General features: G+C 29.3%; 1 protein-coding gene across 1 annotated transcript in view; it reads left to right on the top strand.

Moving 5' to 3' along the window:
• The window catches only part of LOC119604904, a 134,868-nt gene that overhangs the window by 96,726 nt on the left and 13,143 nt on the right, over positions 1–24,999 (top strand). The window lies entirely within an intron of this gene.

The following is a 24,999-nucleotide window of genomic DNA, read 5'->3' as shown; positions in this document are numbered from 1 at the left end:
AGTCTATAGCTTAGACTATAGTTTGGTCTATAGTCTATGTTATAGTTTAGTCTATAGTCTAGAATATAGTTTAGCCTATGGTCTAGACTATAGTTTAGTCTATAGTATATGCTATCGTCTGCGCTATAGTTTAGTTTATAGTTTAGACTATAGTCTAGAGAATAGTTTTAGTTTAGTCTAGACTATAGTTTAGTCTATAGAATAGACTATAGTTTAGCCTATAGTCTAGAATATAGTTTATTCTATAGCCTAGACTATAGTATGGTCTATAGTCTATACTATAGTTCAGTCTATATTCTAGACTATGTTATGGACTACAGTTTTTTCTATAGCTTAGACCATAGTCTTGACTACAGTTTAGTCTATAGCCTTGTCTTAGACTATTGTTCAGTCTATAGTCGTGAATACGGCTTAGTCTATATAAACTCTAGTTTTGTCTATAGTATAGACAATAGTTTTGTCTACAGTCTAGACTATAGTTTAGTCTATAGTATGGACTATAGTCTATAGTCTAGCCTATAGCTTATATCATAATCTAGACTACAGTTTGGTCTATAGTATAGACAATAGTTTTGTCTACAGTCTAGACTATAGTTTAGTCTATAGTATGGACTATAGTCTATAGTCTAGCCTATAGCTTATATCATAATCTAGACTACAGTTTGGTCTATAGTCTAGACTACAGTTTAGTCTGTATTCTAGATTATAGTTAAGTCTATATCCTATTCTATAGTTTAGATTATAGTCTAGAGTAGAGTTTAGTCTATAGTCTAAAATATAGTTCAGTATATAGCCTAGTCTTGACTACTGTTTAGCCTGTAGTCTAAACCATAGTTTAGTCTATAGTATAGACAATAGTTTTGTCTATGGTCTAGACTATAGATTAGTCTATAGTAAGGACTATAGTCTATAGTCTAGTCTATAGTTATAGACTATAGTTTATTCTAGACTTCAGTTTAGTCAATAGTCTATTCTATAGTTTGGTCTATAGTCTAGACTACAGTTTAGTCTATTCTATAGTTTAGACTATAGTCTATTCTATAGTTTAGACTATAGTCTAGACTATAGTTTGGTCGATAGTCTAGACTACAGTTTAGTCTATAGTCTAAAATATAGTTTAGTCTATAGCCCAGTCTTTAGTTTATACTATAGTTTAGACTATAGTTCAGTCTACAGTCTTGACTACAGTTTAGTCTATAGTCTAGCCTATAGTTTTGTCTATAGTATAGACAACAGTTTTGTCTATATTATGGACTATAGTTTAGTCTATAGTTTAGACTATAGTCTAGACCACAGTTTGATATATGGTCTAGACTACATTTTAGTTTATATTTTAGAATATAGTTAATAGACTAGGGTACATAGTTTAGACTATTGTCTAGATTACAGTTTGGTTTATATATAGTTTATTCTATAGCCTAGTCTATAGTTTAGACTATAGTCTAGGCTAAAGCTTTATCTATAGTATGGTCAATTGTATATAGTCTGGACTATAGCTTAGTCTATAATCTAGTCTTAAGTTTAGCTTATAAGCTATAGTCTAGAATAAGATTAAAAGCGTCAATATTTCGCAAACCTTTAAATTTCTTTTGTTCTTGTTGTATAAAACTGTGATTATCCTAAATATAATTGAATCAAAAATAATAGCTGGCAAAATGTTTACTTCCGTAAACAATTTTAACTCAAAGTAGCAGCAGCAAAGCACATTTAAAATTATTTATTTACTTTTAAAAATTGTAAAATAAAAATAAATTCAATTAATCAGTGTAAAAGAAAATTAGCTAAAACCAAATTAAAAGAAAATTTACTATGAAATTAATACATTAAATAAAACTAAACTGAAAATTAAGAAATAAGCTTACAATAAAGTTTTATAAACATAGGTCAAGATGTAGGCAGTAATGAATAGTAAGAAAAGTATGTAACTGCTAATTTAGTTGTAATGAGTAGTTGCAATTAAGGTTTTCTGGGAGAGATTTTTTTCTAAAGAACTATGCAAACCTTTTAACTTTATTTAGCTATAGATAACTAACTAATTAAATAATTTTCCTAAGAAATTTTTTGAAAATAAGATCTTTAAAAAGAAGAAACTTGATATAACTACTTTGTATGTAAGTAGACGTAATTTTAAACTTGTTATAAAATCTTTCAAGCGAAACATTTTACAAACAAAAGTCATCATCAGCGTTATTATGATGATGATATTTAAAGTTTATTAGAGAAAATGTTTTATTTTTCAGACATTTTAGTAAAATGTTTTATTATTACGTTTATTAACAAGTTTAACTAAAAACAATGAAATAATTTCATTGTTTGAGTTTTTCGTACAAAAAAATATTTAAATTATACGGTCAAAACAACTGAAAATTATGGCATTACAAAAAAATTTAAATAAATAAGAATTTGAAATTATGTGCATACAAATATAAATATGTATGTTTCTGCTTATTAAGCATATAATTTTTAAAATAATTAAACTCAAAGTTAAAAAAATAACTTACCGCAATAAAGATACAAACAATTCTGCTATTCACTACAAATTAAACCACATAAAAATGTTAAAAAAATAGAAATAATAATTTGATATTCAACATTAGAGGCCACTTTAAAAATGCATCCGTTTTCTTGGTTTTTTGCTGATTTTTTTTGTTATCTTTTTTTGCTAACAACCATAAAACGCGGTTAAATTAGTTTTTTTTTAAGCTGGAAATTATAAATTTGCTCAAAAACATGACTTGTTTGTAAAAACAAAAAAACAATCTATTATTATTTTGTTTATTCTTGGTTTATTTCTTATTTCTTATTTTTATTAAAATTTTATGATGGTTAAAGTAATTTAATTTTTTTTGTTTACTTTATGCACCGAAAAATAGATGATCATGATGGTTGAATACCATTCAGTGCAAAAAAAAAAAAAATCCATGTACAAGGTTAAATTCGTGTTGTTGGTTCCACCAAAACAACAACATTAAATTATTAATAATAATAAATAATAACATTAAGATTATTATTGTTAATATTTTAAGTAGCTTGTATTGCACATTAACACTCATTTATTTGGCTAAAAAAACAACAAACAAACTAATATTTTGAAAGGTAAATTTCAAAACACACCAAATACCGAAATGATTAATGAATTCAAATTATCGTTTTGTGTGTGGGTTTCACATGACACTTCATTTTGCTATAATCAATATGGAGAAAATTTATTTTATGTTTTTTTTTCATAATTAAAAAAATAACATTAGTAATTGCATGCGGAAATATTTCAATGTTATTATTAAATAGCTTTTGGCTCTTATCCCCCTCTTTAATTTTGTACACCATACATTTAAGCGCAGCAAAGCGGAGATATAATTGTTGCAAAAATACCAAAAGAATAACCACACACAGCTCACGGTGTAGGTACACCGAAAATCATGCAAAATTCAATTAACAATCGATGGGTGGTTGATGTTTTCAATATGGTCAAAAGTAAATTATACAATAAATGAACATTGGGTAACATTTTGGAGGAGCTACAATGAAATCCACATGAGCTACAGGGACTTAGAGAAAATGCATAACAGTTATACGATTAGTTCATAGGCTAGACTATGTATTACGCTATGGACTAGACTATAGGATTGACTACTCGCCGGACCATAGACTAGACTAAAGACTACTTAATAAGCTAGACTATATGGAAGACCACAGAATATACAATCGAATTGACTAGACTATAAACTGTGCTGTAACCTATACCATAGACTAGACTATAGACTAGACTATAGACTAGACTATAAACTAGACTATAGACTAGACTATAAACTAGACTATAAACTAGACTAAAGACTAGACTATAGACTAGACTATAGACTAGACTAAAGACTAGACTATAGACTAGACTATAGACTAGACTATAGACTAGACTATAGACTAGACTATAGACTAGACTATAGACTAGACTATAGACTAGACTATAGACTAGACTATAGACTAGACTATAGACTAGACTATAGACTATAGACTAGACTATAGACTAGACTATAGACTAGACTATAGACTAGACTATAGACTAGACTATAGACTAGACTGTAGACTAGACTATAGACTAGACTATAGACTAGACTATAGACTAGACTATAGACTAGACTATAGACTAGACTATAGACTAGACTATAGACTAGACTATAGACTAGACTATAGACTAGACTATAGACTAGACTATAGACTAGACTATAGTATAGACTAGACTATAGACTAGACTGTAGACTAGACTATAGACTAGACTATAGACTAGACTATAGACTAGACTATAGACTAGACTATAGACTAGACTATAGACTAGACTATAAAACTAGACTATAGACTAGACTATAGACTAGACTATGAACTAGATTATAGACTAGATTATAGACTACACTATAGACTACACTATAGACTACACTATAGACTAGACTATAGATTATACTATAGACTAGACTATAAACTAGACTATAAACTACACTTTAGACTACACGATAGACTACACTATAGAATAGACCATGGACAAGACTATAGACCAGACTATACTATAGGCCAGACAATAGAATATATTATAAGCTTAATTATAGAGTATTGAGTACACTATAGACTAGACCACAGACTCTGCTATAGACTAGACTATAGACTAAATTATACACCAGTGTACAGATTTGACTATAGTCTAGACTAGAGAAAGGCTATAAACTGGACTCGTCAACCCTATAAACTATAGACTACACTAGTTATACTAAAGGCTATATTAGTCAATGGACTAGATCGTAAAAGGTCTAGTATTTTATCGTTAAAATTGTCCACTTGTAGGGTACATTTCATATTATAATTGTCAGATTATATACATACTTTGTATATTATCTAGATGTTTAACAACAAAAATACCTTTCTTTTGACCGATTGCATACAACGTCAAGGTCATTCATATAAATAGAAGAAAAAGACAAAACAACCAATACTTTTTTAGCTTAATATTCATTGTCAAGTTGCTTTAATGTTATTTCTTTTTTGTGACTGCAAAAAAAGAACAAAAACGTATTTTAAAAATGTCATAATTTTCTAACAAAAAAAATATAAAAGACACAAAAATGTCATTCAAAAACATAAATTATAATTTTTTTGTTTAAAAACATGTTTACTACGCAAATGCGATTATTAATATTTAAAGAAGCTAAACATAAGTAAATTTACTATAGATGTTTTTTTGAAAAGAATGTTATTCTTCTTGAATTTAATGTAGTGTTAAAGTTTTTAATTTTTTTATTTCCTCGATTTTCCTAAGTATTTTGCTAGTAACACTATCATTCATCCATCCATCCATCCAACCACTTTTCAAAAGTTTGTTTATTAATGACAAATATATGGCATGACCATTTACACCTTCTCTTTATTCAAGTTCTTCCTACTTTAAATGTTCATCATGTTCGTGAGTAAAGTTGGAAAAAATTCAGCCAAACATTTTATATCGTTATAACAGAGGGCGTTAAGTCCAACAAACATTCAGCGAACCAAACCGACAACCATCCAGCTAACTTTTGAAAAATGTATGGGAGTTTTTGTTGTTTGATAAAAATAGAAAGAAAAGAAAACACAATCGATATTGGTGATTTCCATAGATGTTGTAGCTGCCATTTTTTAGTATTAGCACAATAAGGGTTTCCCGTTAACATGACACATACTCTTTGTGTTTACCTAGAAACAATAACAAACAGATGTATGTACATACCTACATACATATGTATATATACTAGGGTGATCGATTATTCGACATTTTCCAAAAACCGGTTTTCGAATAGTTCGAATAGTTGACATTTAAAAAAACCGGTTGATATTTTTCAAATTCAGAAAAAACCGGTTAACCGGTTTTTCATTATAAATAAAAAAATATATTTTAATATGAAAAACTTAATGTTTATGTTTAAATTTGATTAATAAAACATGGACCGAAATGATTTTTAACAGTTTAAAAGATTATAACTTTAGATCTAGTCGTCTGATTTACATTATTTCTTTAATATAAAAAAACTGGAAAAAAAGTGGGACACTTCTGTTAAACATAAGGTACTATGTAATCCTATCTTATTTTAAAAGCCCTGTTTAGGAAATTTGCATAGGCATTCCAACACTTCCATAAAATTTCAGACGTAGATTAATTGGAATATAATCTTAAGATTGATAAAATTTTATCAAACAGTTATCAATTTTACAAATAAATTTTTTAATTAATTAGGATAATCAAAAAAGTTTAACCAAAGGAGCTTTAGAAAAATATACGCTAGTTCCTCGACTCGAATATTTTTAAAATTTAGACGGACTGTATTATTATTTACTTAAAAATTTCATTTAAATAATCTTTGAATACAAAGCAAATAAAAGTATTCGAAACCGGTTTTTAAAAAGTGAAAAAACCGGGTTATTCGATATTCGAAAAATCAACATTAAGAAAAAACCGACACTGGTAAACCAGAAAAAACCGGTTTTAAAACCGGTTGAAAAATCGATTCGATCACCCTAATATATACATGCTACAACAACAGTCAGTCACTCAATCAATCACTCATTTTGTTGAGTGATGAAAGTTCAAATATACAAAATGCAAAACAGTGGATGGATATGATGGAAAAAAATATGTTAATGGTTGTGAATTAAAATGGGCACAATCTGATATGTTCAACAGAAGGCAAGATTTCAAATAAATTAAATTCCTTTGATCAAAGAAAACTCCTTTAGCGGGCCTATTTTACTTAAACATAAACACTTTTTATTACTATCCCTGATTCATTTGCATTACTTATTATTATTATTATTATATTCTTATATTTCTCTAAACTAACCCACTGTGTTGCTTAACAAATGACTTTAGTTGCGAATTTTTTTTAGAAAATTTAGTTTTCTTCATGTTTTTGTTTTAGTTGTTGGATAAACATTTATATAGCTACAAGTGCTCAGGTTCTTCATGCACAAACATTTTTTAAACCAGCAAATAATTTTGCATTAATTAGACTATAGACAAGACTGTATGCTAGACAATATACTAGACTGTAGACTAGACTAGTAAGACTAGACTATATACAGACTAGATAGACTATAGGTATACCAGACTATAGATTAGACTATAGATTAGGGTATGTACTAGACTATAGAAAAGTCTGTATACTAGCTATAGACTAGACTATAGACTAGACTATAGACTAGACTATAGACTAGACTATAGACTAGACTATAGACTAGACTATAGACTAGACTATAGACTAGACTATAGACTAGACTATAGACTAGACTATAGACTAGACTATAGACTAGACTATAGACTAGACTATAGACTAGACTATAGACTAGACTATAGACTAGACTATAGACTAGACTATAGACTAGACTATAGACTAGACTATAGACTAGACTATAGACTAGACTATAGACTAGACTATAGACTAGACTATAGACTAGACTATAGACTAGACTATAGACTAGACTATAGACTAGACTATAGACTAGACTATAGACTAGACTATAGACTAGACTATAGACTAGACTATAGACTAGACTATAGACTAGACTATAGACTAGACTATAGACTAGACTATAGACTAGACTATAGACTAGACTATAGACTAGACTATAGACTAGACTATAGACTAGACTATAGACTAGACTATAGACTAGACTATAGACTAGACTATAGACTAGACTATAGACTAGACTATAGACTAGACTATAGACTAGACTATAGACTATAGACTAGACTATAGACTAGACTATAGACTAGACTAGACTAGACTATAGACTAGACTATAGACTAGACTATAGACTAGACTATAGACTAGACTATAGACTAGACTGTAGACTAGACTATAGACTAGACAATAGACTAGACTATAGACTAGACTATAGACTAGACTATAGACTAGACTATAGACTAAACAATAGACTAGACTAGACTATAGACTAGACTATAGACTAGACAATAGACTAGACTATAGATTAGACTATAGACTAGACAATAGACTAGACTATAGACTAGACTTTATTTAGGCTATTGGCTACAATAATGACTAGACTATGGACTAGTCTATAGCATAGACTTAATACTAGACCATACACTACAATTAGGACTAGAGTATAGACTCGACTGTAGGCTAAACTATAGAATAGATTATAGACTACATTATAGACTAGACTTTAGTATAGACTATATAAGTAAGATTATAGATTAGTCAATAAACAAGTCCACAATCTAGTGTATAGTTTAGTCTATAGGTTAGACTATCAACTAGATTATAGTCTTGACTATAGTCTTGAATATAGACTATCCCATAGACTATACTAGGCTGTATGACAATTTAACATTTTGTTTAGCAATGTTTGCTGTGCTTTCCTATGCCTTTATCTTAAAGGTTACTACTCTTTAGTTACCTACACAAAATACTAAAAAAAATTGTAGTTTTAAACTTGCTAACGATTTGCTAGATTTTATATTGTTGCACTTTTCTAGAAAAGTGTAGAGCAGTTTTCCCATTTAGTTACTGCCGAACGTTGTTAGATAATTTTGTTGTTTCCTTTTTATTACTCTTGCATTTTACAAAACATTTAGTTTTGTGTGCAACATAAAAAAGAAACAAAAATAAAAAACTGGGTAATTTTCCATCAACACAAACACACTGTGACCAAGAGACATGGAAACTATCACAAGCGGAGAGTACGGAGGGGAGATGTGGTGGCCTAGACAGACAGACAATCAAAGAGCAATTGTGGTTTTTTTTTTCGAAACAATTATTTTTAAGTTTTTATTTTATATTATTTTTTTTTCTCCTTTGTGTTATAATAGTTTTTTTGCAATTGCAATTGTTGTTGCAGTTATTATTGTTATTATGGCTGTTATACAAATGTAAGTTGTTTTTTGTTTGCAGTTGTTGTTTATTTATTTCTACGGTTTTTTATTATTATTGTTGTTATTATCATGGTTTGTGTTTAAAAGTATTAACAGTATCAAATGTTTATTTACCTGGTCATATAACAACAACGACAGCAAATAATAACAGCAACTACAGCTACAGCTACAACCACAACAACAACAGCAACAACACCAACAGCAGCAATAAATATGTATACAATCACTATTTGGCGTCAAGCTGTCTGTTCAAATGCAAAAACACACTATGGAGTATGAAAAAACAGCAACAACAACCACCATAAAGTATAAAAAACACAACTGTTTCTTTCACTTACAAACCAAACAAAAAAATTGCTCTCATACTCATACCTATAAACACCAGCAACACTGCAAACATTTGCACAAACATTTACAATGTTTGAGTAAATTGCAAAAAAAGCTCGTTTGCAATGTAAATGAAAGCTCACCATTGGTGTTACAATTTAAATATTTGTATTTGTATGTGTTTTTGAGTGCAAATGATCACAATTTAAAAAAATTAGTCATACCTTTACACATGCTCTCACTTACATTCATACATACAAACACACTTGTATAATAATGATTTGTTACAATTACATTTGGTTGTTTTTGCTGTTGTTTTTGTTTTCGTGTGCATTTATAGGAAAAACACAAGGTAAAAATATTTGAAAAAAACCATACACGTGTAATTCATTTCAAATAAATATATAAATGATTTAGTTTTTTTTCTAAATATAATTACATGCGGTTATTTGATCTTTTTTGTTACTTTATTATTATAGTTTAGTAAAGATTATTAACTATAAAACATTTTATTTTTAAATAATTACTTTATGCAATTAGTAAACAAACGTTGGAAAATAATTAATATTGAAATAAATTATAAAATATTTATGAAATAAATGGCATATGTATAAAAAATTGTTTGATTAATAATATTTTACAATCAACAGGAAGTAGATGGCAGAAGGATCAAGTCCTCCTTCCACACTTTCCAAATATTTTTTTAAAAAATAAAGCTGGACTAAGCTTAAGCTAACTAAAAGATAGAAGTTGAAAACACACTAGACTATAGACTAGACTATAGACTAGACTATAGACTAGACTATAGACTAGACTATAGACTAGACTATAGACTAGACTATAGACTAGACTATAGACTAGACTATAGACTAGACTATAGACTAGACTATAGACTAGACTATAGACTAGACTATAGACTAGACTATAGACTAGACTATAGACTAGACTATAGACTAGACTATAGACTACACTATAGACTACACTATAGACTAGACTATAGTCAAGTTACTTATTATTAACAATAGGAAGGCTTAAATATAATATTGAATTGTTAAGCGATTTAGCACATGAAACATGAATTAGAAGTTATGCTTTTAAGCTTTTTGGATTTTTTAAATGAACCACCAATTTCAAAGCTTATTTAAAATAGATAACAAAGCTTAAAAGCTTTATTTCTTATGATACTTATCATTAAAGGTTTACTTTCAGAACTTTACTTTAAAGCTTCGAATAAAATAGTTTAAATTTAAAACAAGAAAACTTAAATAAAAAAAAAGAAATATTTATAGTTTAAAAACTAAATTGCCTTAAATTAAAACTCATTAGTCTATAAATATAATAAAAAGTCGCATATTTTCTCTGGCATTTGATATGTATTTAAAACACATTAAATATTTATATATTACACAGCAAAATCGACATACATATATACATGGACAACATACATAGAGGACATCAATTCTAGACATCATGACATCTAATTGCTTTTGTACTTTGTTCCAACTACAACAATTGCTTTAACAATCTAATGTGTAAATTACCCTCAATTAACATTCTAAATTGTAGGAAGACATAGAAAAAATAAAATAATAATAAACTAACAGCAACAACATTAAATGGACAACACATTAATAATTTATTTATATTGGTATGAAACAGAAAAAAAACTTATGGCTAAAAGACATGCGGTTACTATGGCGAATAGAAAAAAAAAGCTGAGTAGAAAAAGGACAACATTTATGAAAAAGTTAAAAAATTTTTAACATTTTTTTCATTACAATTTAAAAGAATTTTATTAAAATTTTTATTAAAAGCTTTTTTAGCTTTAAAAATTAAATTTATTAAAGACCTAAGAAACTCACCTCCTAAAAGTAAGACTGCTAAAGAAGTATAACAAGAACTATTGCCTAACTTAAGGCATAAAAGCTCTGTTTATAATTTACAAATAAAATTCTTTACATTTTCTTTGTCTTAGCTTTTCTCATAGTTTTTTTTTACCTTAAAAAACAAATTTTACTTTCTTTTTGTTTTATATTTTCTTTAATAAATCTTTAGTAAACATTTCAAATTTATCATAAATATTATTTCAATTCTTTTGAAAAATAAACAATTTCTGCTAACAAAAGCTTATTACTTATAACAAAATCAAATGTATTTTCTTGAAGGTTCGTTTCTTTCCTGTTATTATTCCTAGCTGATGGAAAGCTTGACAGTATGTTGCCAAGAAAAACAAACAAACAATTCACTCAAGTAGTAAATTTACTAGGGGCCGGCAACAAATTTAATAACTAAACAAATATTTCGCGTCAAGTTGGTAATATTTAAATGTGAATCTAAAAAAAACAATTGAATAGAAAAGAAGTAAACATTTTAACACTCAACTTTAAAAAAAGGAAATGTTAATAAAACTTAAGGAAAAAAAATCGAAGGCTTATAACAAATTTATTTGGAATTTCATAGAAATTTATTTTATAACTATTTAAACTAAATCAATTTAAAATTTTTCTCTATAAGTTTTCGCTATATAAGACACAATTTCCTTTTCATTTATCATCAGGATTTTTTATACTTGAACAAACTTTAGTCCTTAAATAAATCTCTAGTTACTATGTTCATATACCAAATACATACATAATGCATATTAGTGTAGATATTTTTTGTAAAACTAGTTGTGACAAAAATCAATTTTGTTCCTTAAAGTTTATTTTTCACATTTTAAATGTTTGAATGAATAAGGTTTTTATACATTAGTAGTTTTTTTCTACAGATGTATAGGCTTGAAAATATTTTTTATTTAATAAAAAAAACTATTTTTAAAACTAGACCAAATGTAGATTTTCTAAATCAATGAAATTAATTTTAAGCTTAAGGAAAGTAAAGCAACAAAGTGAAACTTTACAAAAGTTTGAAATATTAGTGATACAAGAAAAATTTTAAATGCACCTGTATCTAATCTTAAAACAAGCAGATGGTTGTCTCGTACTTTTTTGAAATTCGTACTTTTAAGGGGTGAAAATGTGTTACAAAGGTGATTTTGGTACCTTTTTTGGCACTTTATAAATTTATAACTAATAAACAAAATAACATTTTTGTAAATATTTTGAATATATCCCTCTTTTTGGGTGTAAATGGGTGTAAATGGGAGGAAACTGTATTTTTGGTACTTTTTTAGCACATTAAGAAAACTTTTTCGAATTATTGAAGTATTCCTATTTAATTACAGACTAACTCTGCAATATTTATTGAAACAAAATGTTTGCTATTTCACTGGGGATAAAAGTAACAAAAAGGGGAAAAACGGAAAATTTAATTTTATTCAAACTCATTGAGCCAATTTTTATAAAATTTGAATAAATAGTTTATTTACTCACACAAAATAAGCTATTGGTATATTATTTTGGAATTCGAGTACTAAGGCCTATATAGGACCAAATTCGAGTAAATTGTTTGGTACCTTTTTGAAAGCACAATTTTTCTGGAACAAATGAATGCAGATTTGAATCGTTTGAGTTTTATCTGTGATATATAGATTTAAATACGAAACATTTTGTAAACTTAATTCTCAAAAAAGTATATTTCTAAACGAAAAGGAGAAAAATTGTACTATTTTTATTAGTACTTTCCACTAAGGTAGAATTTATTCCACTTTTGGTACTTTTTCTTTTTACAAATGATACTCTGTATGTTTTTATAATATAAATTCAAAACAAATCATTATTAAACATACACGGTCCTCATTGAATAAGATTCTTTAAGAGAGAACTTTTTAGTACTTTTAATCTCATAAATGGTACTTTTTGAATTTTCTAAAATATTCCACCTAGGAACATAAATTTTTAAATACATGGTCTTGACTGAATTATAATCTGTAAGTGGGTACTCTTTGGTACTTTTCCATTCTTCAAATGGTACCTTTTGGTTTCTCTGCAATGGTTAACTGGAAAACATCCTTATTAAATGAGAATTTATTGAGAGAGATTTTTGTACTTTTTCGTTTTTCCGATGGTACTTTTTGATATTTTTACGATATTGAACATAGAAATATAAAATTTAAAATATAGGGACCTTAGTGAATGAGAATCTACTGCAAGGGACTTTTGGTACTTTTTCATTCTTCAAATTAAATTTTTTGAATTGTCTATAATATTGAGCACAGAAATATAAAATTTTTGATTAAATAAGAGATATTTTATAGTACTTTTTTTCAAAAAGTAATTTGGAAATTTTCTATAATGTGGAAGCTAAACGAATGAAACTAAAAATATAAGCTTCTTCCTGAATGCGAATTTATTCACGTGATATTGAAAGTAAAAAACTGAAACATTAAAAAATTTTTAAGTCAATTTTAATTTTCTTTAAAGTAAACAAAATTTTTAATGTAATTAATTTTGGTTAGGGTAGCGAAGCATCCAGGGTGTGCTAGTTATTTATAAAATAAACATGTTAAAATGTCTATAGTCTAGGCTATTTTCTAGTCTATATTCTAGTCAATGGTACAATCGATAGTCTAGTCCATAATCTAGTCTTTAGCATAGATAATAGTTTACATTCTAGTCTATTGTCTAGTCCACAGTCTAAACTGTAGTTTAGTCTATAGTCTACATTCTGTTCTATAGTTAGTCTATAGTCTAGTCTATAGTCTAGTCTATGGACTAGTCTATAGTCTAGACTATAGTCTAGTCTATGGACTAGTCTATAGTCTAGTCTATGGACTAGTCTATAGTCTAGTCTATAGTCTAGTCTATAGTCTAGTCTATAGTCTAGTCTATGGACTAGTCTATAGTCTAGTCTATAGTCTAGTCTATGGACTAGTCTATAGTCTAGTCTATGGACTAGTCTATAGTCTAGTCTATGGACTAGTCTATAGTCTAGTCTATGGACTAGTCTATAGTCTAGTCTATGGACTAGTCTATAGTCTAGTCTATGTCTAGTCTATAGTCTAGTCTATAGTCTAATCTTTAGTCTAGTCTATAGTCTAGTGTATAATCAAGTCTATAGTTTAGTATATAATCTGGTCTATAACCTAGTCTATAATCTATTATATAGTCCAATCTATAGTCTATATAGTTTATATTTCAAAAAACTCATATATTCCTATAAAACCTAACACTTTAAATATTTCCATAATTTGCATGTCTTTATGCCATTATAATAAAAATACAAATATTTTTTTTATAAAGAGTTGTTTCTTTACAAAAAAAAAGCAAAAAATTCTTTTGCTATATAGCTAACACTAGAATTCAATTTATTTAAATGTATAACTTTATATAAATATAAAAAAAATATATATTTCCTTGAATGCAAGGACAAAATATCAAGTAATATAAATAAAAAATATATAAATTTTATATTTTTTTCATCAAATTGCTATATATAAAAACACACAGTTATATAGAAAATATGTATTTAAGTATATACAACATATCCCTTTAAATCCTTTTTTGCTGGTTTCTAGTTATTAAAATGCAAAACGTTATTTTCTAGTACAAACAATAACAACAAGAAAAAAGAGAAAAATGTAGAGAAAGAGTAAATATAGGAAGCATTATACATATTTGGCGCCAAAGTTCTTAAATGCGTAAATTGTGTAAAATATCATACTGAGCTACTACAGCAACAACAAACTTGTTGAGTCTGTGGTTTAACATGACATGTTTTTTTGTTAAAGGTCATTTAAAAGTTATTAAATTATAGGCAAAACAGCAATAGAAATATGTAAAGAAACACTTAAGCAAAGTAATTATAAGTTTTAGTAAAATTGCATACTTTTAGGAAAATTTATTTACTTATAACTAAGGCATAATTCAAGACTTAATTTGAAAGAGAATACAACATTATGTTTGATGAAAAAAGTGCAGAAAAAAGAGTTTGAGTAATTTTAATGTATTTTGCTTTAAATCATTAATTTCTTATGCTTAATTTACAATTTTCTTTTTAATTTTTTTTATATTAATCCGCTTTAGTTGTAGCTGTATTATAAAATATTTTTTTTTTTCATTTATTGTGGGGAGTTTTACAAGTATAACTTCAACCATATTAAAGGCTCCCAGTTTCCTAGACAACGTTTATTTTCATGTTCTTTGTCAGATTGTATGTATGAGGAGTTTATGTTTTGTCTGCAAATTTTCCAATAAAGAAAATAAAACAGTTGATTTAATAAAATGAAAAGAGGAAGAAAAAAATAATCATTATTAACTTCTTTGTTGTAGTTTGTGGTCTACTTAGTCTATAGACTACAGACTAATCTATAGTCTAATCTATAGACTACAGACTAATCTTTAGTCTAATCTATAGACTACAGACTAATCTATAGACTAGTCTATAGTCTAGTCTATAGTCTAGTCTATAGTCTAGTCTATAGTCTAGTCTATAGTCTAGTCTATAGTCTAGTCTATAGTCTAGTCTATAGTCTAGTCTATAGTCTAGTCTATAGTCTAGTCTATAGTCTAGTCTATAGTCTAGTCTATAGTCTAGTCTATAGTCTAGTCTAGTCTAGTCTATAGTCTATAGCTAGTCTATAGTCTAGTCTATAGTCTAGTCTAATAGTCTAAGTCCTATCTATAGTCTAGTCTATAGTCTAGTCTATAGTCTAGTCTAGTCTATAGTCTAGTCTGTAGTCTAGTCTAGTCTATAGTCTAGTCTATAGTCTAGTCTATAGTCTAGTCTATAGTCTAGTCTAATAGTCTAGTCTATAGTCTAGTCTATAGTCTAGTCTAGTCTATAGTCTAGTCTATAGTCTAGTCTATAGTCTAGTCTAGTCATAGTCTAGTCTATAGTCTAGTCTATAGTCTAATCTATAGTCTAGTCTATAGTCTAGTCTATAGTCTAGTCTATAGTCTAGTCTATAGTCTAGTCTATTAGTCTAGTCAATAGTCTAGTCTATAGTCTAGTCTATAGTCTAGTCTATAGTCTAGTCTATAGTCTAGTCTATAGTCTAGTCTATAGTCTAGTCTATAGTCTAGTCTATAGTCTAGTCTATAGTCTAGTCTATAGTCTAGTCTAAGTCTAGTCTATAGTCTAGTCTATAGTCTAGTCTATAGTCTAGTCTATAGTCTAGTCTATAGTCTAGTCTATAGTCTAGTCTATAGTCTAGTCTATAGTCTAGTCTATAGTCTAGTCTATAGTCTAGTCTATAGTCTAGTCTATAGTCTAGTCTATAGTCTAGTCTATAGTCTAGTCTATAGTCTAGTCTATAGTCTAGTCTATAGTCTAGTCTATAGTCTAGTCTATAGTCTAGTCTATAGTCTAGTCTATAGTCTAGTCTATAGTCTAGTCTATAGTCTAGTCTGTAGTCCAGTCCATAGTAAGTTTAAAAATTCATCCATCTTTTTCCTAGACAACACAACTCAAGTTAAAAAACAGCTTGTCTTAAAAAAGATTAAATTTCCTGCTTTTTCTAATCAAATATCTACTCTTTAGTTCTATTTAATTTTTTTTTTTTAAAGCTTTAAGGAAATTAAAAAAGCAGCAAAGAAAATCAGTTTTAATAAAACATTTGTTAGCTTCTCATGCTACTTACAGGCCAGCTGTGTGAATTTTCATATTTTGAAATTCAAATTAACAATTTTCAACAAGTTGGCAGGAAAAATTTAATTTCCATAAGAAAAACTATTCAAATTCCCAAAAAAAAACAACTAAGCCATAAAATTTAATAAGGTGTTCATGGCAATAACAAAAAGTATAAAAATAAAACCGAATTGAGAAAAAAAAACATTTTTAACATATCATGAAATTTAATTGAATCATACACAACAAATCCAAAAAGCTACGAGTTGTAACAAACAACGGAAATTTCGCATAGAAAGTGATGAGAGTTTTATGTTTTCGAACAGCAAAAAACCACAAACACAAAAAAATATATGGACAGATAAAAATTACATATATTATCAACTTAAAAACGGGCTACATGTAAGAAAACCCCATTGCGAAGTGTAGGGGGAGCAGGAGGTGGAAAAACAAATAAAATATATTACAAAAAGCCAACACAGCAGCAGCCAAATCAAATGGACAGCAAACAAATAAACAAACAGACTGATAGATAGATGGATGGATGGATACATAGATGTACGTTTGGTTGTTTGGCTAGAGTGATGGCTAGCTGTTGGGTTACTAAGATCTCTTAGATAGTTGTTCAGGTTTTCTTATTTTTTAGTTTTGATATCCATACAGCAGGAAGCTGTGAAAAAGAAATTTGCGCATGCTCACAAACACTGACAGCCATGACAATTGTTGATTGATGTAACTATGCGCTGTAAACAAAACATCTACCAAACAACATTTATTTAAAAATGCGCAACACAACAACAACAACAGTATTGCCCAAACTAAAAGCCATAAAATTCACAGCCTTTTCAAAAAAAAAAATCTCGTTTCAATTGTTTTGTATTTGATTTTTAGAGCCTTTATTTATTTTGGCGTTTTGTTTTTTTTTTTTTTTTTTTGTTTTCTCTTGCGAAATTTTGCATTATCATGCAATTATTTACGCGCATTAACATTAGACTTCGATCGCATCCACAGCAAACGTATTGACTTGAATTGTATTGAAAAGTTAAACACTTTAACATATTGACACGCAACTGTTTCGTATTTAATTTATTTATATTTTTTTAAAGAACATTTTTTAAAACTTATATAAACAAAAAACTTTATTGTTTTGCTACTGTAATTCGTTTGTCTTTTTGCTGGCCTTAGTTTAACTTCTGGCTACTTATAAGGATTTTTTGTATGTCTTCAGTTTTAGTGTCAGCTGTGTGGCGTTTCTTTTTTTTTTTTTTTTTTGATATTTTGAAAGTCTTAAGATTAATGTTTTTCAATGTTTAAGTGGAATGAATGTCAGGTTTATGGCCCACAAGAGGCCATAAAGACCTCCATTTGATAATTAATGAGACAATTTTGTTACGAGTGTAGTATTTATTCAGCTTCCTCGTTTTTTTTTTTTTTTTGTCGCTTTTATTATACTTTAAGTAGCCGCTAAGTATGACAAAAGCTTTAAAGCTAAAGCTGATGTACATATGTGAAAGAAATTTGAAATGAAAAATTTATTTATAAATTTAAAACAAACTTTAGTTTTTTTTGCTTAGTTCTAGTTCAGTTGTAGTTCTAGTCAGTTCTAGTTCAGTTCTAGTTCAGTTCTAGTTCAGTTCTAGTTCAGTTCTAGTTCAGTTCTAGTTCAGTTCTAGTTCAGTTCTAGTTCAATTCTAGTTCAGTTCTAGTTCAATTCTAGTTCAGTTCTAGTTCAGTTCTAGTTCAGTTCTAGTTCAGTTCTAGTTCTAGTTCAGTTCTAGTTCAGTTCTAGTTTCAGTTCTAGTTCAGTTCTAGTTCAGTTCTAGTTCAGTTCTAGTTCAGTTCTAGTTCAGTTCTAGTTCAGTTCTAGTTCAGTTCTAGTTCAGTTCTAGTTCAGTTCTAGTTCAGTTCTAGTTCTAGTTCAGTTCTAGTTCAGTTCTAGTTCAGTTCTAGTTCAGTTCTAGTTCAGTTCTAGTTCAGTTCTAGTTCAGTTCTAGTTCAGTTCTAGTTCAGTTCTAGTTCAGTTCTAGTTTCAGTTCTAGTTCAGTTCTAGTTCAGTTCTAGTTCAGTTCTAGTTCAGTTCTAGTTCAGTTCTAGTTCAGTTCTAGTTCAGTTCTAGTTCAGTTCTTTCTAGTTCAGTTCTAGTTCAGTTCTAGTTCAGTTATAGTTCAGTTCTAGTTCAGTTCTAGTTCAGTTCTAGTTCAGTTCTAGTTCAGTTCTAGTTCAGTTCTAGTTTGTTCTAGTTCAGTTCTAGTTCAGTTTTAGTTCAGTTCTAGTTCAGTTCTAGTTCAGTTCTAGTTCAGTTCTAGTTCAGTTCTAGTTCAGTTCTAGTTCAGTTCTAGTTCAGTTCTACTTCTAGTTCAGTTCTAGTTCAGTTCTACTTCTAGTTCAGTTCTAGTTCAGTTCTAGTTCAGTTCTAGTTCAGTTCTAGTTCAGTTTTAGTTCAGTTCTAGTTCAGTTCTAGTTCAGTTCTAGTTCAATTCTAGTTCAGTTCTAGTTCAGTTCTAGTTCAGGTCTAGTTCAGTTCTAGTTCAGTTTCTAGTTCAGTTCTAGTTCAGTTCTAGTTCAGTTCTAGTTCAGTTCTAGTTCAGTTCTAGTTCAGTTCTAGTTCAGTTCTAGTTCAGTTCTAGTTCAGTTCTAGTTCAGTTCTAGTTCAGTTCTAGTCCAGTTCTAGTTCAGTAGTTCTAGTTCAGTTCTAGTTCAGTTCTAGTTCAGTTCTAGTTCAGTTCTAGTTCAGTTCTAGTTCAGTTCTAGTTCAGTTCTAGTTCAGTTCTAGTTCAGTTCTAGTTCAGTTCTAGTTCAGTTCTAGTTCAGTTCTAGTTCTAGTTCAGTTCTAGTTCAGTTCTAGTTCAGTTCTAGTTCAGTTCTAGTTCAGTTCTAGTTCAGTTCTAGTTCAGTTCTAGTTCAGTTCTAGTTCAGTTCTAGTTCAGTTCTAGTTCAGTTCTAGTTCAGTTCTAGTTCAGTTCTAGTTCAGTTGTAGTTCAGTTCTATTTTAGTTCAGTTCTAGTTCATTATTAGTTTACAATCATATTTAAAAATAGAATGTAAAAAAGTACAAAGAAATTTCTATTTTTACACATCCATAAATACTGATGACACTCAAGCGACTTCTAAAGTCATAAACTAATTTTAACAGTAGCCTCAAGATAAATTTTTTTCCTGAAAAAAAACCTAAACTTAACTTAGAGATCAATAACATTTTTACTCCTCTATCTATACACGTATTTATATACGTACTAACAAATACATACATACATACGTAAGTATTACATTTATGTACAAACCATGAGGACAATTATCTGTATGAAAAAAGAAAATAAAACAAAAACGCGTAGTGAAAATAAATGAAATGTTTAAATATCTTAAATGACATTAATGGTCTTTTTGGAACTAAACATATACATACAAACTTACTAAAAAAAAGAAAAAAACAAAAACTAAAAGAAAAACTTTAGTTTAAGTGAAAATGTGTGTAGTTTTTTGTTAGAAACATTTCAGACTTCAGAGTATTTTTGTTTTACTATTTTGAACTTTTCTCATTTCTTTTTTTGTTGGTTCATTGAAAAGTCTTTTAACAAACATCACTAAATTTATGGCAATGTTGTCTTTAATGTTGAGTCAAATAAAAAAAGACCAAAAATAGATTCTGTGAAAAGAACTAAAGTTATGGAGAGGGGTGCCAAACAACAGCTACAAGTAGCATCATCAACACAACATGAAAGACAGTTTATAGAAAAATCTATGAGTAACAAACATGCAGCAGGAGTCTCAACTTTTAAGAATAACTTGAACAAGTTGCTCAGATACGTTGGCAACTGAAATACACAGATATAAATATTTATTGCTGCATATGTTGGTAGATAGGAGATACCTTAATTTCTGTTTTAGTTTTTCTTTTACTTTTTTTCTGTTCAATTTGAAATTCAATGCTGTGCAATTCAAATTGTAACTGCATTTACAATTGCCAACACTTTTACAAATACAAACTGATTCACTCTCGCGCACAGCTTAAGCACCACCATAATACTCTAACCCAGCAAAGTATGAAAGAAGTGCTTCCTAAAGCTTCATATTTCAGCACTTTTTAAATAGCAAATAGAGCAACTTTTTCATTTTGCTGGGATGAGTTGCTTCCCTCCATAGTGCAAGTTAAGCAAGCTTTGTATACAACAATGTATTTGCTACAAGCCAGACAAAACAAACTTAAATTTTTCAGTCTATCGCACCATATTGTCGCGACATTTTTAACAAAAACTAAAAAATAAAGAACAACAACAAAATCTTTTGCTAAATGCTGTTGTTGTTATTGAAATTGTTTGTTTGTTATGGTTGCTGTTGTTCTCGTTGTTGTTATTGTCCCTGTTGCTGGTGATGTTTTTGCTTTTAATGCTTTTCCAACTGCTGTTACAGCTGTTGTTTTTGTTTTTTTGATTGTCAGATCTTGTATTAAGCTTTTTTGTCAACATTAACATACGTAAGTGTCAGTTGCATTTAGCTACTGTTTTTCTTAATACTTTTTCGTTTGTTTTTCTTTAATTTTTCTAAAATGATTTTGTGAAATTTTTTGGGGTTTTACTAATAATTCTTCACAATTCGAATGAACTGGAATTGAATTGGAACTGAACCTAGAACTGAACTAGACATGAAGTAGAGCTGAACTAGAACTGAACTAGAACTGAACTAGAACTGAACTAGAACTGAACTAGAACTGAACTAGAACTGAACTAGAACTGAACTAGAACTGAACTAGAACTAGAACTGAACTAGAACTGAACTAGAACTGAACTAGAACTGAACTAGAACTGAACTAGAACTGAACTAGAACTGAACTAGAACTGAACTAGAACTGAACTAGAACTGAACTAAAACTGAACTAGAACTGAACTAGAACTGAACTAGAACTGAACTAGAACTGAACTAGAACTGAACTAGAACGGAACTAGAACTGAACTAGAACTGAACTAGAACTGAACTAGAACTGAACTAGAACTGAACTAGAACTGAACTAGAACTGAACTAGAACTGAACTAGAACTGAACTAGAACTGAACTAGAACTGAACTAGAACTGAACTAGAACTGAACTAGAACTGAACTAGAACTGAACTAGAACTGAACTAGAACTGAACTAGAACTGAACTAGAACTGAACTAGAACTGAACTAGAACTGAACTAGAACTGAACTAGAACTGAACTAGAACTGAACTAGAACTGAACTAGAACTGAACTAGAACTGAACTAGAACTGAACTAGAACTGAACTAGAACTGAACTAGAACTGAACTAGAACTGAACTAGAACTGAACTAGAACTGAACTAGAACTGAACTAGAACTGAACTAGAACTGAACTAGAACTGAACTAGAACTGAACTAGAACTGAACTAGAACTGAACTAGAACTGAACTAGAACTGAACTAGAACTGAACTAGAACTGAACTAGAACTGAACTAGAACTGAACTAGAACTGAACTAGAACTGAACTAGAACTGAACTAGAACTGAACTAGAACTAACTGAACTGACTAGAACTGAACTAGAACTGAACTAGAACTGAACTAGAACTGAACTAACTAGAACTGAACTAGAACTGAACTAGAACTGAACTAGAACTGAACTAGAACTGAACTAGAACTGAACTAGAACTGAACTAGAACTGACTGAACTGAACTAGATACTGAACTAGAACTGAACTAGAACTGAACTAGAACTGAACTAGAACTGAACTAGACTGAAACTAGAACTGAACTAGAACTGAACTAGAACTGAACTAGAACTGAACTAGAACTGTAACTAGAACTGAACTAGAACTGAACTAGAACTGAACTAGAACTGAACTAGAACTGAACTAGAACTGAACTAGAACTGAACTAGAACTGACTAGAACTGAACTAGAAACTGAACTAGAACTGAACTAGAACTGAACTAGAACTGAACTAGAACTGAACTAGAACTGAACTAGAACTGAACTAGAACTGAAAACTAAAAGAACTGAACTAGAACTGAACTAGACTGAACTATCAACTGAATCTAGACTGAACTAGAACTGAACTAGAACTGACTAGAACTGAACTAGAACTAGAACTAGAACTGAACTAGAACTGAACTAAACTGAACTAGAACTGAACTAGAACTGAACTAGAACTGAACTAAACTGAACTGAACTAGAACTGAACTAGAACTGAGAACTGAACTAGAACTGAACTAGAACTGAACTAGAACTGAACTAGAACTGAACTAGAACTGAACTAACTGAACTAGAACTGAACTAGAACTGAACTAGAACTGAACTAGAACTGAACTAGAACTGAACTAGAACTGAACTAGAACTGAACTAGAACTGAACTAGAACTGAACTAGAACTGAACTAGAACTGAACTAGAACTGAACTAGAACTGAACTAGAACTGAACTAGAACTGAACTAGAACTGAACTAGAACTGAACTAGAACTGAACTAGAACTAGAACTGAACTAGAACTGAACTAGAACTGAACTAGAACTGAACTAGAACTGAACTAGAACTGAACTAGAACTGAACTAGAACTGAACTAGAACTGAACTAGAACTGAACTAGAACTGAACTAGAACTGAACTAGAACTGAACTAGAACTGAACTAGAACTGAACTAGAACTGAACTAGAAAAAGAACTGAACTAGAACTGAACTAGAACTGAACTAGAACTGAACAAGAACTGAACTAGAACTGAACTAGAGCTGAACTAGAGCTGAACTAGAACTGAACTAGAACTGAACTAGAACTGAACAAGAACTGAACTAGAACTGAACTAGAACTGAACTAGAACTGAACTAGAACTGAACTAGAACTGAACTAGAACTGAACTAGAACTGAACTAGAACTGAACAGAACTGAACTAGAACTGAACTAGAACTGAACTAGAACTGAACTAGAACTGAACTAGAACTGAACTAGAACTGAACTAGAACTGAACTAACTAAACTGAACTAGAACTGAACTAGAACTGAAATAGAACTGAACTAGAACTGAACTAGAACTGAACTAGAACTGAACTAGAACTGAACTAGAACTGAACTAGAACTGAACTAGAATTGAACTAGAACTGAACTAGAACTGAACTAGAACTGAACTAGAACTGAACTAGAACTGTACTCGAACTGAAGTAGAACTGAAATGAAACAGAACTAGAACTAATTTTGGTTTAGTTTGGTTCTAAACATTACGATTTTTTGCAAAAATAAATTGCAAACTTTAAAAAAAAAATATTTTCCTAATTTTCCTTACATTTAATTTAATAATATAAAAACTTAAACTCTTTTACTGTGCTTTTACAAATATGTAATATAAAAAAATGAACTCGAAATAAATTTTATATTAAAGTCGTGTTGTGACCATTAATACTTCCTTAATTGAAGTTCGCAGTTAGTTTTGAAGAAACACAGATGAGGGAAATGAAATAGAAGAAGATGAAAAAAAATTTAGAAGCGGCATGTAATATTCAACTTTTATTTATGCCACTCTAAAAGTGCAACACAATCACATACACAGAGTATGTTTAAATGTGCACAAATGTTTACATTTCATACATTTGATATAAAAAAATCAAACATACACACAAACTCATACATACTCATAGAATACGGAATAAAAAGATGGGAAGAAAAACAAAAGAAACACAAAAAAATTAAACAACTATACAATGCTTAATACTTGGCATAATTATCGCTGCAACGTGCAATGAATGCATTTAATGCCATGCACTAGCAATAACAACAGCAACAACAATTGCTTATATAAAATACTATTGCGCAGTAGAATTTTTATAAGAAGAAAACCATGGAAATAAATACAGAAATAATAAAAATAACAAAAAAAACTTTTGAAGACTTCCAAGCCCAACATACTCATAATCAAAACAAAATAAATAGAAAGAAAAAACTATAAAAACCTTATAAGATAAACGTTCCCAGGAAAAACTTACATTGAAAAGTAATGAGTTAAATAGCTAATAAAACCTCTTTTCACTACTTCTTCATTAGCATTTTAAGTCATTATTTTAACACGGTGATGTCATTGGAGGCAAGTACTTCTACGCACGCTTACAAATAGGGACTTAAAGAAGTACTTGCAATTTCCCTTACAAAACAGTTGTTGAGTAAGTTGTTTTGTTTTTTAATAATAAAAAGAGCCAGCTAGAATACGAACCAGGGGCTTCGGTTTGTTAGTCAAATGTTCTACACACTGCACCACTGCTTAGCTATTTTATTGCGCGTCAAATAATGGTTTTCACAA

This window comes from Lucilia sericata, unplaced genomic scaffold (assembly GCF_015586225.1).
Source record: "Lucilia sericata isolate MDLA Ls3-8-SP2 unplaced genomic scaffold, ASM1558622v1 Contig000442F_arrow, whole genome shotgun sequence".
NCBI classification, from domain to species: Eukaryota; Metazoa; Arthropoda; class Insecta; order Diptera; family Calliphoridae; genus Lucilia; species Lucilia sericata.
This window is presented reverse-complemented; position numbering and strand designations above follow the sequence as displayed.